This window comes from Vanessa cardui, chromosome 3 (assembly GCF_905220365.1).
Source record: "Vanessa cardui chromosome 3, ilVanCard2.1, whole genome shotgun sequence".
Taxonomy (NCBI): Eukaryota; Metazoa; Arthropoda; class Insecta; order Lepidoptera; family Nymphalidae; genus Vanessa; species Vanessa cardui.
In genome coordinates this window covers 9,328,850-9,347,542 of record NC_061125.1, presented here as the reverse complement: position 1 = coordinate 9,347,542, position 18,693 = coordinate 9,328,850, and the positions used below count along the sequence as shown (strand labels likewise).

General features: G+C 30.8%; 1 protein-coding gene across 1 annotated transcript in view; it reads right to left on the bottom strand.

Annotated features, from left to right (window-relative positions):
• LOC124543788 (muscarinic acetylcholine receptor DM1) overlaps positions 1-18,693 on the bottom strand; it is a 108,684-nt gene that overhangs the window by 61,173 nt on the left and 28,818 nt on the right. The gene's annotated exons all lie outside the window — the stretch shown is intronic.

Below are 18,693 nucleotides of genomic sequence, written 5' to 3'. Positions count from 1 at the left end.
ACTATGATTGACATGTGGGCGTTTATTATGAGTATTGATGTTTGAAACGGAAGAGGAGGGTCAAAGAAAAATGGTTGGATAACGTTGAAGGTGATGCACATAAAATTAACGATGGTTAGAAATGATAGCTGACCGGAACAAATGGAGCATGAGCACAAACTGTGCTGACCCCGAGTTAATTGGCGACAAGTTAACTGAACGATGATAATGATAATGGCAGTTGTGAAATTTTTGCATCGGAAACATTTTCATGTATTTAATTAATATTTAATTAAAGAAAATATCAATGTACTATTTTCGACTTCAAAAATATTCTTAATTCGAATGTATGCTTTTTAATATCATAATATACGTCGTGGTTGCTCTCAAGACATTAGAGGCTTTTGTAAAGGGCCATTTTTATTTCTATGTAATGTACAATTTAGTTAGGCACTTTATCGTATAAAATTAATCGATGACTGAAAAAGAAGCCAGTATTTCTCGTTAAAAACAAAGGATTATTCTTTTTAATGTGAAGATTATCTCTAAGATATAAACATATAGGTACATCGTAAACTTGTTTAAGGACCTTTTTAAGGTGTACAAGACTGTAGTACATTATTTTAATATATCTTGGGAGTTCAGCGAGCATTTGCAATCTGCGCATAAAAAGATGTGTTTATTTACGACATCACGTAACCTCTGATTATATAATCACATATCACCTCATTTCAAACACAGGGAAAGAGAGGCAGCGATAAGCGACTTTGTTTTATAGTATGTATGATACAGAATCAATTTATTAATTTTTTTTTTTTTAAATCGTAGTTGTTGCAGAATACTTTATAATGAATAGTTAAAAATAATATTCTATATTTTGAAATCGCCACGTCTCGATATTTCATTCAAAGTTAAAAATGACGCTACACAGTATCGTATATCCGTATTATATTGCATTCAATAAGTTTGCCTGACAATCGCGATATTGAATTTACTATGGAGAAGCATATTCGATATCTGTTGAGGAATTTTGTTGAAATGCATAGTTCCTATTTTCCATATGCTGTAACGTTTATCTTTAAATTAGATTCTGATGTAATATTTTCTATTTATAAAATAAAATAAAATTTGTAATATTCACATAATGTTCTGTATTACGTATAGAATTGATATGATGAATTTATAGTTTATATTTAGCACCGAAAGTATTATTTTATATCTTACATTATTATTACTCACAAAAATAACCTGTCACATATTTCATGATTCACACTGCGAGATCGTACGTAGTATATTCGGATACTTTTATTTCATGCAATTTTCTAACATTTTCTCACAATTATAAGCATTTGTCAGACAATTTATTCGATTTGTAAATACATGGTTTTCACACAGTCGCTTAAAAGGTACCAGACTGATGCAATCATTGTAGCCATATTACTATTATATCGACGTCGTCAACGGCGACTTCATACCTTAGGTAAGAGAATACATTAGTTTGAACCATACAGTGCCATGGCGGAAAAATAAATTCCAACAAACTTAGTATCAATATTGATGTCGTAATAAAAAGAAATAAAAAAATAGTCAATGTCAAAAGTCGTCTCCTGTACCTTGTTGTGTCAATAAGTCAATACATGACTCTGAACGGCTGCTGCATCGAAATAGTGTACAGCAGATACGGACAGTCGATTCACGTAGCGTTCGTCACTTAGGAAAGCTGTCATAAGTGAAAAGGCAACTCTTGTTTTTTGGGAATGGAGAGTGTATTTGCACACACATCGTTCTAGTTTTTCGTTGCCGGAGAGATTTCGATTGGATGGGATACCCGGTTGTTGAAATTGAAATCAAGAAGAACTAAATTTTTTTTTTTTCACTATATAGGTATATAGTGAAAAAAAAAACTTTAGATCTTATATATATATTGTTCTTAAATGTACCTACATTTAAGAACAATTCAATGACTGAATTAAAACAATAACAAAAAACTAGTTTAAGCCCGTATTCAATAGAAAGAGAAACAGAGATAAATGAAAAGAGAGGTAAGAGTAATATATTACGCTTTGCACAACGAATTAAGTCAGTTCAATCCATTGTAAGCAACGTAAAAGAACAAAGTTCTAAAAAAAAATCTATTTGAAATCTATCTTATCGTTTGCATCTAACCAATAATCTTCAATACTCACCCAACAGCGAATCTCAAGACACCGGGTATTGCGTTTATATTACCGGTACAATCCTAATGATATTTCCGATTTCCTAAGCGGTAAGCTGTGAGTTGCGAGTTATGAATGAAATAACGATCGAATACAGCTTTAGCTTGGATAAATTTTTTTCTATAGATGGCTTTAACGCAATCTAGGTGGGTAAAATAATCGGGTTTTTATCGGTATTTAATAATTGAACATTATGGCGATGTGTCGTATCTAACAATGATATGAGTTTTGTACCAGCTGTTTTGGAACTAAAATCGTAACATAAAATATATCAATTACGATTTTGTATTAAACAGCTAAGACTCTTTTCATTAGAAACTACCTAATGATTTTTTCACTAGCATACAGAAAAATAAATTAGAAAAAATGATAATAAAAAGGATATCAAATTAAATCAAAAATTAATAACAGGAGTTGGGTTTTACAAGTCTAGCTAAGAGTAGCACGTATTTATTTGCAGATTTCACTTGTTTTTATAAATAAAAAATAAAAACAATATTATTGAAGTGAGTTACCGTTTAATTTATTATAAAATTTTCTTAGAAAGCTGTTGTGTTTTGTTTTGTGTCTTTTATAAATAAAGAAATTAATAAAGAGAAGTAAATTCGTGTAAAATTTGAATTAATATTTCCAAAAGTTTAAAGTTAAATTCCAAAGCAAACAAGCTATGCTTCTTAATACTTTGTTCGCTGGAACAGTTCGTTAGTAAACTCTGTACTTGTCACTCATAATTACCGACCAAAGTATGCAAACTTATTCTTTAAACATTTTTTTTAAATACCCCAAATCTTTCTGCATATCAATTTATTTAATTATTGATTTCATATTTTACGAAAATCAATCATTTATTTTGTTAGCTTATTCTCGTGAATTGGATTTTTAAATAAAAAAAAACAATTTCTATTGTGATAGAATATTTTTGATAGGGCGATATTTCAGTATGAAACGGAACGGAAAAAAATATTTCAACTACAGCTGGTAAATACTTTAAATATTCTAAAATATTATCTTTATATATAGAGTAGGGTATTAAATTAAACGATTACAATCTTTAGTATGGCCTAATTTTATTCTCATTAAGAAAGTAATATCATATTTTGAAAATAAGTTTGTGATTTTTTGTTTCCTTTGGGTTTGAGAGGACGATGTATTATACAAATATAATAAAAAGAGTGAAAATTCTTATTACATATTTACTATGTTAATATGTGAAATATTAAAAGAAATTTATTTTTGAATTGAATTTCAAAATGTTTAATTGATACTAATTATTATTACTTAATATCTAATACTTTATGTTTTTACAGGAAAAGATTAGGTAATTACAATCAGAATCCAATTTCCACAAAGACTGACAAGATTTGTATTGAGCAGTTTATTATTATATATAATAATTTATATATAGAAAGAAAGAAAGAATGTTTATTAGGACACGGTACGTAATAAAAGAATAAAAATTATAAAAAAATTAAAACAAAAAAAAAGAAAAACAACAAAAATAAAAAAAACATATTTTAATACATATATTCAGAAGAAAAAAATTGTTTTTTATTGAAATTTTTTTTTCTAAATGACTTTTTGAAGTTGAATTTTTGATAAATTTTGAAAAAAGCTAAAATACGTAATAACTCAAAAATGGTTCACTTTTGGATGATACATATCATATATATGCAGGGGGTTAAAATTATTGCAAATAGTCACCCCTATCACCTCCTAATGGATATATTTCGAGTTACCAATAACCCTGTATATAAGCACTTCGTACCTGTCGACTAATTATGTAAATACCCATTAATAATTATTATCAACTGCATAATCTGTATCGCTGTATTCTTGTTTGAATAACAAGTGATTTTAAAGACGTAAGGCGTATTATATCTTAGATTCTAATATTGTATAATATGGCTCATATCTATAAGAGACAGTGGACTCTTACCTCGTCATAGCAGCATAGAAGGTCGAAGCGCGCGTCTTACAAAATAAATTTAAAAAACGAATCTTATGTTATGTTTCAGTTTATTGTCGGTACTTTTATTTTGAAACAAGACGACGATTCCAAAGATCAAATGTAACAAAGGTCTTTCAAAATTAATATAATTAAAGCTTCGAAGAATAATTACATTAAAGAAAAATGCGAAAAAACTACGGTAAGGTTATACGACATAATTGGAATGTCTTCTTTTAATTAAAATTTGTTCACGGGAAAGTATACTCTTACAACGCCGTGTTATAACCGGCAGTGGCCATATAATATGTTTATCTAAGCCCGCACTTGTGTGAATGAAGGTTTCCTTTAAGCACATGATTTGACTAAGATTTTTTCCTACATTTATGATTGTGACAAAATAATGAGTCTTTGAATGTCTATTGAAGTGGATTTTGCATGAATTAATTATTTTCGACTTATTAGATTTTTAACACAAATATGAAGAAAATTATTAACAAAATGTTTTGTTTTGTTCCAAATTTAAGTTTTGTCCTATTATTATTATTGACAGTCTTATAGTTGTGCAAGAAGCTTTATTAAAAAGCTGACACCTCATTGGTGACAGGTTGGCTGGTTAAATTTTTGGAAAGGACCAGAATTGCGATTCAACGTGGAAAAAATGGTAGTATTCTTGTTTCTATTGAATGCAGTCATGATTTAGATTAACGATGAATAAATAAACATAATGGAGTCATGTTTTATTAGAAAAAGTTATTTAAACTTACAGCGCCAATGCCCTTTGAAAGTGGTGACCACTTACCTTCAAGAAGCCCAATTGTCAAATACCTACCAGCCAGCCTACCTATCCAATAATAATAAATATTAATATCAATTTATAATACCTTTTGATTGTTATAAATTTCATACTCATTTTCAATTCTACGATAAATTTACATATTCGCATTATACATACATAGATTAACATTTAAAACGACGTGACATTTCTTTTCAATGAAACATTTAATTATAAAATGCAATGTCATTTCGATTAAGCAAATAAATGGAACATTCGTTGATTTAACCGTTCCATTTTAAATAAATTACACCGTAGCTTAAAATACACAGATTAAAAACATGTTTATTCACGTACCTATTAAACTTAACAGAATAATAGCGTATTATCCAACACGTGCAAACAAAAATACCTCCACAGAGATACACGTTTACTATTGAATTTATATTTGGTCTATTCCGTGGTGATACGGTTGAGAATCGCTTGAAATGTATTGATTTTCACTTTGTACAGTCGACGTCGATAAGAAAAAGTTTTCGGTACGTTCATATTGTATTCAGACACAAACAGTAAATTTTTAAGATAGTATCTATTATATGTTTGATATAAATCCTTCATTTCCAAAAGGACAATGTACTCGTATATAACTCTACAATTATAAATAATTTGGTCAATATAGTTGCTTTTTATTTTCAAATTAAAAATCGATATTAAATATGAAGTTCCATGAATTAAAAACAATGATTTTTAATAAGGGCACTAAACGAACAAATTTAATTAAAATCCACGTTTTATAACTCTTAATTAACACCGACTTCAACTCACAAACAAACAAACTCTTTAGTAACACTAACTTCAGAACCAAACGATATCCAATATTTACAGCAATCTTTATTTATTTAACTAACCCTTTCACCCAATAAATCATTTACCACATAACACATTATATATAAAAAAAAATATTTATTTGTACTATTCAAAATACTTCATTTAATTAACATTTTCGAACGATCACTTTTTGTGGAAGTGTGTTCGTCAGTACATATTTGTACAGTTTGTTGCGGACTGTACTAGTCTATTTGTTGACTGAATCGAATTGATCCCTAACACTCTGCTGAGCAGAGAGTTTGTTTGTCACAGAACCGGCAAATGGGGCTTGATTTAAGGATGAGTTCACATGAACTCATATATTGTTCGCTTTATTATATAATAAATTTTTGGACTTACGAATATTATCTAAAGTTTTTGTTCGTATTTTGACCTCAATTCGTGTAGATATTGATGTTGGATACTATATAATACTTCGGGTAATATAAAATGTTACACTTAATTAGAAACTTGACGTCTCACTATGATTATTTTAAAGACAAACAAATCTATCTGCTTATAGCACTTCATTTAATATAATTTAATAATAATTCAATTATGAATAATTTTGATGTGTCGAATTACTATGTATAATATACATTATAGAAAATTCGTATTTAAATAGAGTCATGTGCCTAATTTGTGTGTTTAATTTTTAATTCGTCCTCGGTTGTAGGTAAAGGACAACATCAAACAACAAACGGATAAAATTCACTAAAGAAGAGATTTTGAATCAGAACTGAAGTACTTACAAATGTATCTCATAATTAAGGAAGTATTTTTATAATAATTAAACTTTGATTGCAATATTTCGGATGTCTGACAGTAAATCAGAGAATCAGTTTTCTTATCTAAATATGTATATGTTCTTGTTAGTATTTTTTAAACACAAAGCTGTCGATGTCAAAGCTATAAAAAAATGTAGTAATAAATAACTGAAAAGTCCTAAAAACATCGCAATCCAATCAAATCCAGTCAAAGAGATATTGAGAGAGTTAAGTGCAGAACCCAAAAATTCCGGAACAACTTTCATCTCTATAAACTGATCCCTAAAATCAAGATGGCAATTGTGTAGGTTACTTCCGAACTAATACTTGCTTCAGAAGCTCCCATGAAACGTATGATCATAAAATGTTCACTAATTTTATTACACAATCAGTAAGGGCGAATCTTGACTGACTCAGCGCGAATAGCTAAGCAACGCGATGTATATAGTTCATATTTTTCTAAATTACGATGCATTTAAAGCACAAATTACTTCTTCTAGCTAATTAAAAAAATGCAATAAATGCCTATGTCGAGAGCGAAAAAGTTTTATCGCACCACAATGATATCAATTCCTGTATTAACTGTCAAAATATATTATTGGTCGATTGTAATATGTGAATTTTCAAATTTCGAACGTACAGCCCCACATGTTCTTAAGTTACGACCTTAACTACCCTTATTTTTCGGACACAGGTGAAAGGAGCCAGGGTTACAGTGACCACGTATGAACCCAGAAAGGTAAGACCAATTGATTAATTAAATAAATACTACAACTTACACCTTGATTGACATTTATTTATTACATTACCATTGATCTCTCTAATATAGATAATCAACCTTAAAAGGACGGAATGGACTGAGGAACGCTAAATTATATAATTTGCGTAGGTTGTATTTAGATGAGGGAGAAGGGACAGCCCACACAATAAAACAATGTCTCCGGGGAGAAATTTTATTTCTCCGTATAAAATACGAAGACTGGAAAGTAAATGGATTTCGATGCGATATGTTCCTGAATAAAAAAAACCCAGGAGAGTTACGTCCTGCTTGTTAAGTAGCGCATTATATGTTAGTATCCTTCATACTCGACTTCGAAAAAAATATAGAAGAGATATACTTACAAATCGCGACCACATTTAATTATTTTCTTTGTGTGAGTATCGATTGTTAATATTATACATGCTGTCAGTGTGCGTGAGACAATTAGGGTAAAGATAATAAAAAAAACAGATTAAATATATTTTTTTATTGTAATTAATTAAGAGCTGAGATGGCCCAGTGGTTAGAACACATGCATCTGAACCGATGATCGCGGGTCAAACCCAGGCAAGCACCACTAGGTATATGTGCTTAATTTGTGTTTATAATTCATCTCGTGTTCGAGGGTAAAGGAAAACATCGTGAGGAAACCTGCATGTCTCTAATTTCATCGAAATTCTGCCACATGTGCAGCATAATAACCAACCTGCATTGGCACAGCGTGGTGGAATATGTTCCAAACCCTCTCCTTAATGGAAGAGGAGGCCTTTAAAAAATTTACAGGCTGCTACTTTACTTTACTTTTTACTAATTGTAATTATTAAAAATTTATGAATTCCACGTGAACACACTTTCATGTTTAGATCTATTCAAACACGAAAGCGCTACATAACGTGAAATTAACTAAATCGGTATGTCTTATTTATGTATAATATTATTTTTGTTAAAATAAACTTACATCACAAAGGAGCGAAACGCCCCAGCTTCATAACCTTGAGTAGATTGACGTTCCTGTATATTGCGTATTGATTATGCAGATTTTTCTTTACAACTATTTACTTACACAATGTTTATAAAGAATATTTTATGACAAGGCTATAACATTTTATTCTTAATTTACAACATAGATGGACATCTGCAATACCAATGGGGTTGTAGGTTAGTCACTATCCTTTATGGCCTATGTTTTGACATATTACATTCCTATAAGATAATTACAATACTTAAGTCAATGGTGGTAATGATAAATATGTACCCAAAACTCTCCTTTACCATAGAATTGCGATCAATCACAAAATTAATAAAGTTTATACACAATACAGGCCGTTTTAGGACGTTTGCTTTTTTTGCTATGAAAATTTGAATTTTTATTTCTACTACGAGTACTACGAGTCTTCATTATTAAGCCGTTATCGTGCGCAACTTTGAACATATGTTGTTGTTCATATCCCAGTCAAATCAGTTGTCACTAATAAGCGTATATACCTAATCTTTAATCTACTTCTTAAATTTAATTATTTTGATTTGTTAAATTGTAAGAATTTAGTAAATCCAAAAATTATCTATATTTTTCTGCATATCTACGACTGGAGCCCTTCAAAATAAGACCACAATATCCTAAGTGCAGCTATCGTCCCATAATAATCACTGGAACGAAAATCGGCTTAAACTATTAATATATAAGGTCAGCATGTTCTGTGCAGTTTGTTTAACTCGTGACGTCATGACCGAAATTGTTTTAATATCGAGTCATCATGTTAAAAAAATACCTTATTTAATTACAATACAGATTTTAGACAACTAGACTCTTATACAGCCGTCTGAAATTACATATTATTGTAAAATCCAATGCTATTAATATAAAAAAACAATATTCCAGTCATATGAATAATATTCGCTAAGTAAATAAAAAAAACTTTTGTATTATAGTTGTAACTCGCGCGAGTAACTATAAGTAGGACACGTGAGGCGCATACTCGCTAAGCTAATATTAGGCCGTGAATTCGTTTGTGTGGCATGAACTCTGTGTGGTTGATAGTGCTTTAGGTTTTGAAACATTTCTATTTATTATTTATTAAATATTGAAATAATTTCACCTATTATTTATCATGTCGGCACGGTAAGGCTTTGTTCAAGCCTGTCAAGTTATCAGATACTCTACCACGAAAGAAAAATACGTAGCATTGTTGTGTTAAGGTTGGAAGGGTGAGTGAGCCAGTGTAACTACAGACACAAGGAACATAACATTTAGCTTCCATGGTTGGTGGTGCAATGGTGTGATATAAGGAATGGTTATTTTTTCTTAACCATCTCACTCACCAACCATCCATTCTTAACTTACCATCAGGTGCCCAACTTACCTACTACCACCTACGTTCTGCTGCTAAAGAATAGTTTTTGAATTATTTAAATTAATATTTACGAGAAGAAATACTATATTTTGATCTAAATGGCCCAGTGGCTAGAACAAGTGTACATTAAAAAAATATTGCAGATTCAACGCTGTACTATGATATTTACAAGTGCTTATTTCGTCTGTATAATACATTCAGTGCCCGGACATGATAGAAACTATTTTTAAAAAAACTTGCATGTTTGAGGGGAAAATCTGTGAGTATCAACCAATCTTTATCTGTGGCTTGGTGAAAGAAGCTTGAAAACGTTCTTCTTATCCGATTCTTCTCCAAGCGGAGAAGAATCATTTGCACAGCTGTGACATGATAAGCCTTTACTGTTTTTTAAACAATTAGCATTAGTAATATCATCCATTAAATATATTAGTGGTTGTTGATTTATACATTGGTAAAATACATACAAATAGGTTAGGAGAATAATTAAATTAATAATTTATTGTAATACGGTGATTGTGGCGTTACTGCGACCGAAAACCAGATTGCATGCGGAATTTAGTTTAGTGTTGAAATGTGTGAAACCTGCTAGTATATTACAATTGCGAAGTACTATACAACATATTATTACGACACGTTTAAAATACATAGTAATGAATACACCAGTAGAATGAATATTTATTCATTATTTGTTTTATTTAGTTAAGATCATATTAACATAAATCTCCAATTGTCGTTCCACGCGCGACTCTCTTTTGTTTTTTTTTATTTTAATAATCCGTTTGTGTGCGAAAACATCTTGTATTATTTTTTAAAGCCATCCTAATGACGTTCTACAATCGATTACACATTTTATGAAATCGGATACACTAACAAAATATGAGTTTATGATGATTATTAATATGACGATATACAAAATCTAGGACCAGTCGTTCACGTTCGTAATATATTTTTCCGATATTCATATCAACTATGACACTTTTCGGCCGTCACATGTCTTACTACGTCATATTGATGACCAGCATGTACGATATAAAATAAATAAAACATAATTAAACTTCAGTATATATACTATGTCATATGGTATTCGTATTAAATTTGTGTTTTGATAATTACATTATGTGTGTTTTGATAATTACATTGATATTTGTGTATTGATAAATGTATGTATTTATAGTATATGTGAAAATTTTATCGAACATATTTTCACTTTAAAAGCCTCTCATCGAAGGTGGTCTGGAAGAGATCGTTGGAAGCAATAAAGCCACTTTACACGCTCATTGTATCTTAATTTTCGCTCAAACCTGTAATATTTGTACACAAAACTTTTTATGCAACAAAGTTTTTGTCATCGATTTTTCGATTTCAGTTCACTAAATAAATGTAAATAAATGTTCCAAGATAACTTTACTTATATCAGATGGGCATACTCGTAAGTACGTACAACTTTAGTCTCTTTACTATATTTTTCTTGTACTCTGGAAAGTACACTTTACAAGGCTTTGTGCATGCCAGTAAGTAACACACACTTCTGTAGTGTAGACGTGGGTGGCATACGCTCTGCGTAGAGTAGAGGTGACGAAACGGGAACTCGAAATTGCCGAACAAGCTCGGCTGGATCCGAACATTCCCAAAGTTTTCATAGCTAGGAAAATCATATCCACTACAAACATCACCAGTTGCAGAACAAGACTAGCTGTTATTTTATATGAGCAGAGTTGTCTTAGAAATTCCAGTGTCCTAAATCTTTAGTAACATTTTTTTTACATTCAATTGTTTTTTTATTTACCACAATGCAAACACGTATATTATGTAAATACAATTAAACATGTTTCAAAATGTTTTTGTACTTTATAGATATTTTTGTACTTTATTAAAATTTTCAATGTTGTTGTCAACATATAGAATACTAGTAGTTTTACTCTTAAATTTGAAAGAGCGATACCCCTTCAACCGCGAGGCCGTGGGCGGAGGTCCGTTCACCCACGCCTTACTCTGCCTCTGCACATCACTTATTCTACTGTTAAATAGCACTACCTTTTTATGGTTGAAGTAATAAATGGTTAATATTTCGTGTACACAATTATTACAATACAATCGATATAAGTCTATAAATTTCCAAGAGATTTATCTACAGCTAATAAATTTTTATATAAGATCCGATTCTTAAAATATTATTGTACTTAAATCGATGGTCCAAAAGAAAACTATAAATAATAATGTAAATACATAACGATAAAATTTAAAAAATACTTTTTGTAACTATTGTTGTATGTAAATTGTATTAAAGTAACCCCTTTTGTAAAAACACAATATTTTTCTATAAAACAATTGAGTTCAACTGTTTGTGTTCACCCACGTTAAACTTTATTGCTGTCCAGTGGGTTGCAGCTTAACTTTATATAGTATCATATTTATAACTGAATGAATTACTTAATGATAATATATTTTTTTCAAATAACACAAACACTCTCTTCAGCTTTATATAAGAGGATAGGTTAAAAATACCCATGCGCTGTCGTCTAATTTGAATGACAATATAATAAGAAATATTAGGTATTGTTAATTTGTCCTTTGTATTTGTAGTTTAAAAGAAACAGTATAATAAAAAATATGATATGACATTTGTTCGTTCTGAAACCGTTATATAACAATGTGTGAAAATCACGTATTCGGTTTGGTATTTTTTGAATGAATATAAAAAAAAAAACAATTACCTTCGTATCGTATTATGTGTATAACAAAAACAAATCATCCTTTTCTGAACTGTGGTGTAATCAGATTGAACTCGCTTTCAGGCGGGGGCGGTTTTCGGGATATGGTTCAGCTGCGAGAAAGTATTTGACAAGTGGGCGTATAGACCGGGAGTCGATAACGCAACCACTTTTATAATTATTAAAATTATTGATTTCGGGATATTTACCTTGTTTTTTTTTATTTTTGTTCGGTGGAGCTCGATATTTCGATATTATCAACGAATGTCTTGTTCACGAGACATTTAACAACAAGAACGAGACACAACAAAAACAAAAAACATTGTACATAGCCCGAAAACGATAACTTTATTAATAAAAATAACCATGTTAATTTAAAATCTTACACTTTTATAATATTTAAATTTACATTAATACTCTTTGGTCATTTTTAAGCTTCGTGGTCGACCTTTGGCAAGACTAGATATCACCACCATTCTACCGTCATATAACAATACTTTGTCAAGCCCATGTAACTATAGTTGGTGGCGCATTGGCGATGTAGAGAATGATTTATATTAATTACAGCTTGAAATTGGTTCAAGAACTATGTTAAAAACTTAGCATTATCATTTCTTACAGCGCCAATGTATATGTATGTACATATATATGGTGACCGCTTATAATCAGGAAACGCAATTACCAGTCCCCAAAAATCTCTTCCCCAAAAAAGGTTGATTCTGACAGCATTTTTTATTTTGCCAAGCCGATGATATATTATGATAACGTCCCATCTACGTCACTGTCTCTTGTACTACAAGGTAAATGCGAGGCGCGTGTACCGATTTTAATTAAAATTCCTCAATCAATTCGGGATTATGACGTGTATTTTGCAATTTTACGGTCAGCCATTATGACTGACTGACCTTATATTTATTATCATGTCAGGGTTTATTACAGGGGCTGAGATATTACAGCCTTGAGGATTATATTACCTACAAAGGTTTCTGAAACTGATGGTATTTTTATTTCTATTGTTTATTTTCTTGAGTCGAGAACTGTTTGTGACAAATACTGATTAATTTATTTTTTAATTTAATTGATGCCCATTTGTTTAGAAGAAAAATATTGTAGACAAAAAATGCATAATATTTATTGTGTTAGGTATGTATTAACATTATTTAACTTAAGACATTCTTCAATATTAATCGGTCAGCTCTTTTTGTTAGTTTGCTAGTCAGTATTAATTTCAATGCTACTACCTTAAAAAAAGACAAATAATATTAGAAATAACTTTTCAAGTTTTTCCGCAATAAAAATCACTGGTTTGTGTATTGTTTTTAATGTGAAAGATCTTATGTTATTATTTAGGAGTTCAACGCGTACATAACATAAGCACCTAACCCTGTGGCGTTGTGTGCATATGTATGTCGTATGCCTTATATCGCATTATATACATACCAACCAAGGTCTCTTAAATTAGTGACATTTACATCTATCTAATTTCGTTTTATGTTTAACTAGTAGTCGCCCGCGGCTTCGCTCTCGTTTTAAGGTACTGGTTGTCATGTGCTACGCAAGAAAGTGCATGCAAGCATGAGTCGAGATGGCCCAGTGGTTAGAACCGATGATTGCGGGTTCAAACCCAGGCAAGCACCGCTGATTCGTGTGCTTAATTTGTCTTTATAATTCATCTCGTACTCGGCGGTGAAGGAAAACATCGTTAGGAAACCTTCATGTGACAAATTTCATAGAAATTCTGTCACATGTGTATTCCACCAACCCGCATTGGAATATGTTCCAAACCTTCTCCTCTAAGGGAGAGGAGGCCTTTAGCCCAGCAGTGGGAATTTACAGGCTGTTGTTGTTGTTGTTGTACGCAAGAAAGTAGCCAATGTCGATTCTTGGAGTTTAATTCTACTTAATACCAAATTTTGTCGAATTTGGTTCAGCGGTTAAGTCGAGAAAGAACGACAGATTTACTTTTACATATATAATATAAATATAGATTTTTATTTCGAATGAAATCACATTATTATTTGATAACTTATTAATACAAACAATATCACACATATTTTATTTCTAAAAATGTATTTTATATGATAATAAATACACTAAAATGGAAACTATTAGGAATATTTATTATTCTAGATAGTAACACTTAGTACACATAAATACTTATTAGCTTCCATTATCATAATTTCAACATACACATGATAAAATTGTAGAATCAGCATCTACATTGCCAAAACACAAAAATAGCAGATATTCTAGAAAAAAGCGTTAGGCTCACTATTCACTGGCATATCTACAAGATGCTATAACGCGCTATACTTGTTTTTTGTTTCAATGGCTTCAATATCAGTTATCACTTCTGTCATACGTCCTTGTATTTTGTATTTTTGTAAATCCACTGACTTATCATTTGTAAAGCTGTTTTGATTCAAAGATTAGATAACAGCGTATGAGCATGAATTGTAATAGCTGGTTTGTTAAGTAAATAATTAATTGCAATATAAGAGTTGCTCCTTGGAGTTGTGTCCCATGTGTGCCCGGGACATTTACCTTTTACGTCGTAAACAATAAGCACATTGTTATTTCCGTTCCGATCCGAAATAAAATACAAGTCTCGTAAAAGTATGAAAACTTTATTATTTTATTTATATTCTATATTGCTAACCAGTAGCTAAATAGTGTATATAGTATATTGAAATTCATGTAACATGTGTTCTAATTATTATAAAAGCAAGTCATTATTTTTTACAAACAAATCTAAACATGAGACCTTTTGAAATGATTTACCAAATAAAATATATTATTTTTAACAAACATCGCAATGTTTTGCAATATAACAATGAATTGTTACCCTTATTCCGGAATGTAATGGATATTTCATCCACCGTTTTGCGACCGCCAAGCAATATGGCGTCGTAAATTGTCTCTGGTCGTAAATAGCAAATCGAAGTTTACGAGAGCCAAGTGGAGTGATTGATATCGAACTGGAATCTTGTTTCGTACCTGACCATTTAATGTTCCTTCAATTTTGAATATCGAAGCTTTGTTCAGATAATACTTGATTTATTACAGAATCGAATTTTTCAAATGAAATATGAGTACTGGCAACAATTCTTTTTCGTTGGAAGAATTTAACGAATAAAACTTGTTCTTACAAATCTCAAATTAAATAAAAACTATCGAACGGATACTTTAATTTACAATGTTTTTAAGTCGTAATCGTTTTTCATTTACTGTGATAAGACACCCTTACTTCACCGTTATACAGCACTACTTGTCTTGCTTTGCTCTTGATAGTTAAGCAAGCCACAGATTTTAAGGCACAATCGATTTAAAATCCCAAAGTTGATGGTGTATTGACGTTTTAAGGAGTTGTTAATATTTCTTTCAGTGCCATGCCATATCCATAGGCGGTAAAGATAAATTAACATGGCATGGTGGCAAATTGCCAGGCCGCCGTTCACTAATATAGAAAAATATATATCAGCTTCCTTTCCTTCTGGACCACCTTCATTTCCTTTGAAATGAAACACTAAGAAAATTCTAGAGACCTTGTATTATAATCTCAACATACTAACTCTTCATAATGTAAAATATCTAAGTTGAATACAAAAAATTACTATTTCTTTATATAATTAACTAGCTAACTAGCTTATCCGCCCCGGCTTCACACAGGTGCGAGATAGAATTTGTTTTTTTAAATCACATTAGAAACTTCTAAAATTATCAGTGTTTCTTTATTAAAGTTCCATGTATTACATGCAAAAACCTTTCTCTCGAATTACTTTATCTATTAAAAAAACCGAATCAAAATCGGTTGCGTAATTTTAAAGATCTAAGTATACATACATAGAGTCAACCTCTATGTATGTATACTTAAATCTTTAAAATAGCGGTAAGTGAGTTTGTTATATACAACGTAATGATTGCGCACACGCAATATATAACCACAGCACAGGATATAAACAGAAGGTTTGAGAAATCGTGTAAAAGCGAACATGTCGCTATAGCGATAATTTCCGAGCAATCTTTGTGAATGAATTAAATATATAAATTTCTTTTAAAATTACTGAAATATTTTTATAAAAATATATGGCGGCCTCCATGGTCGAGTGGTGTGTACACCGGTTTTCATGGGTACGCCACTCTGAGGTCCCGGGTTTCATTCCCGGCCGAGTCGATGTAAATTACCATTAGTTTTCTATGTTGTCTTGGGTTTGGGTGTGGTACCGTCGTTACTTCTGATTTCCATAACACAAGTGCTTCAGCTACTTACATTGGGATCAGAGTAATGTATGTGATGTTGTCTCATATTTTATCTTTATTAAATTAACATATAGAAAGAGATCTCCATGACAGTTACATGACACACAGACACACGTGTTCATACATACACAAGCATAATACACACGTACAAACTTCCCGTCAGCCGCGGATGCAAATCGTGTCCGCGGGGAATTTATATTGGTTCTTATTCACATTTACGATCCGCGACCGTCGCCTATTGGAAAATTGGATTCGTTCTGTCTCAGCTGAAATAGAAGTGAAGTAAAAAGTATTACTACACTCTTTTCTCGCAGAAAATCTTAAAGGATTAGTTGTTGGAAGAAGACCAGCGAATGTTACTTTTGTTTGTAACGTTTTTGTCTTATGTTATGTATTGTCTCAAAAAATGTTCACTGAGTTTTATTTCTTACATTTTAAAATGGAAATAACTTTATTGTTTACCCGTATTATTTTTAGTAGTTACCTTAGAAATATATTTTAAAGCGAAACTAAGTTACATTTAAATTGTTAGGATTATAATTTTGCACTTCGATCGAAATATTATTTGTTAAAGCTTGTTTATAATGACATAACCTTTCAGAATTCAGTATTATATCATGCACGACTTGAGTCTAGTTATTAATCTAATTTACACGACAGATCATGTAATAATAGCTCATCCACATCTCAACTAGCACAGATCAATTATGCGCAGCATAATTATCTTCATTATTTCGAATCTAATAATAAAAATAAACTATAATAACTATTTAACGACCTCCGTAGTCGAGTCGTGTGTACACCGGTTTTCATGGATACCCCACTTCGAGGTCCCGGGATCGATTCCCGGCCGAGTCGATGTAGAAAAATCATTAGTTTTTGTATGTTGTCTTGGGTCTAGGCGTTTGTGGTGCCGTCGCTACTTCTGATTTTCCATAACACAAATGAATTTACGTTTTCTTTAGCTACTTAAATTGGGATCAGAGTAATGTATGTAATATTCCAGTCCAATGTTAATATTTATATTTATTTAAATCGACTACGTATAATTGTATTCTTTATGGACTTCAAATTCTAAACGGAAAATTAATTAAAAATAAAGCTCATGTATACATTTTAAAAAATATAATGAAGGTTTTATGTTACCTTCGAGATCCGAAAGATATTCACATGTAGCGTTTTTAATAATTGCTACAAATTTGAGATGGATTAAGTAAAGTAGCAATCGATTCCAAGAATGAAGTGTGAAAAGTAATGTAACCGTTCAAACAGATTCTATTCCAAATTTCAGATAAATCGAATAAATTTGATATACATAAAATGTTTTCAAAAATATTTCTTGTAGATAGCACTTATTCATATTTATTCGTTTCTCGAGTTTTAACCGCGATCATAACTTATATTTTGCTTGAATTTTTGATAGATTTACATACATCTTAGTATATTCAAATAATAAGTTTTTAAAAATCCAATTGTAAATGTTCTCAAATAACACAAATATTTTTAACTTTACGTCATTATACCTTCAATAAATTTCAAAAGAATAATAAACAAATGATTTTAATACGTAGAATAATTGGCAGTCACATTTTTTTAAGGGAGGTTATTAATTATGATCAATGACTACGAAATATATATGTTTATGTAACGCTTTCTTTTCGTGACATAGATAACAAAAAAATTAAGTAACTAATTTAATATCATAGAAAAATTATCATAATCATTGCGAATGTCCATTAAAGTTAAATCCTCTAAGTATCTATTTAAATAATGTAAGTGGTAGACACTTACATTACACTTAAAAAGGTCAGTCAGGGCTACATAAGTTTTAGTGGCGTATTTTTATGTTTGTATATTGTTCTTATAAACCACATAGGGGTACAAAAGTCGTAGGTTCGATGGTCCTGAAACTTTGAACCCTTTTTGTAACATAGGTTGGTGGCCCATCGTCTGTGAATGTACGCTTTGAACCTATAATGAATATTAATAATTTCCTATATCGCCAATATGCCTCCTATTTTTGGAGCTAAGATGTCGTGTCCTCCCTTTTAACTGTACTTTA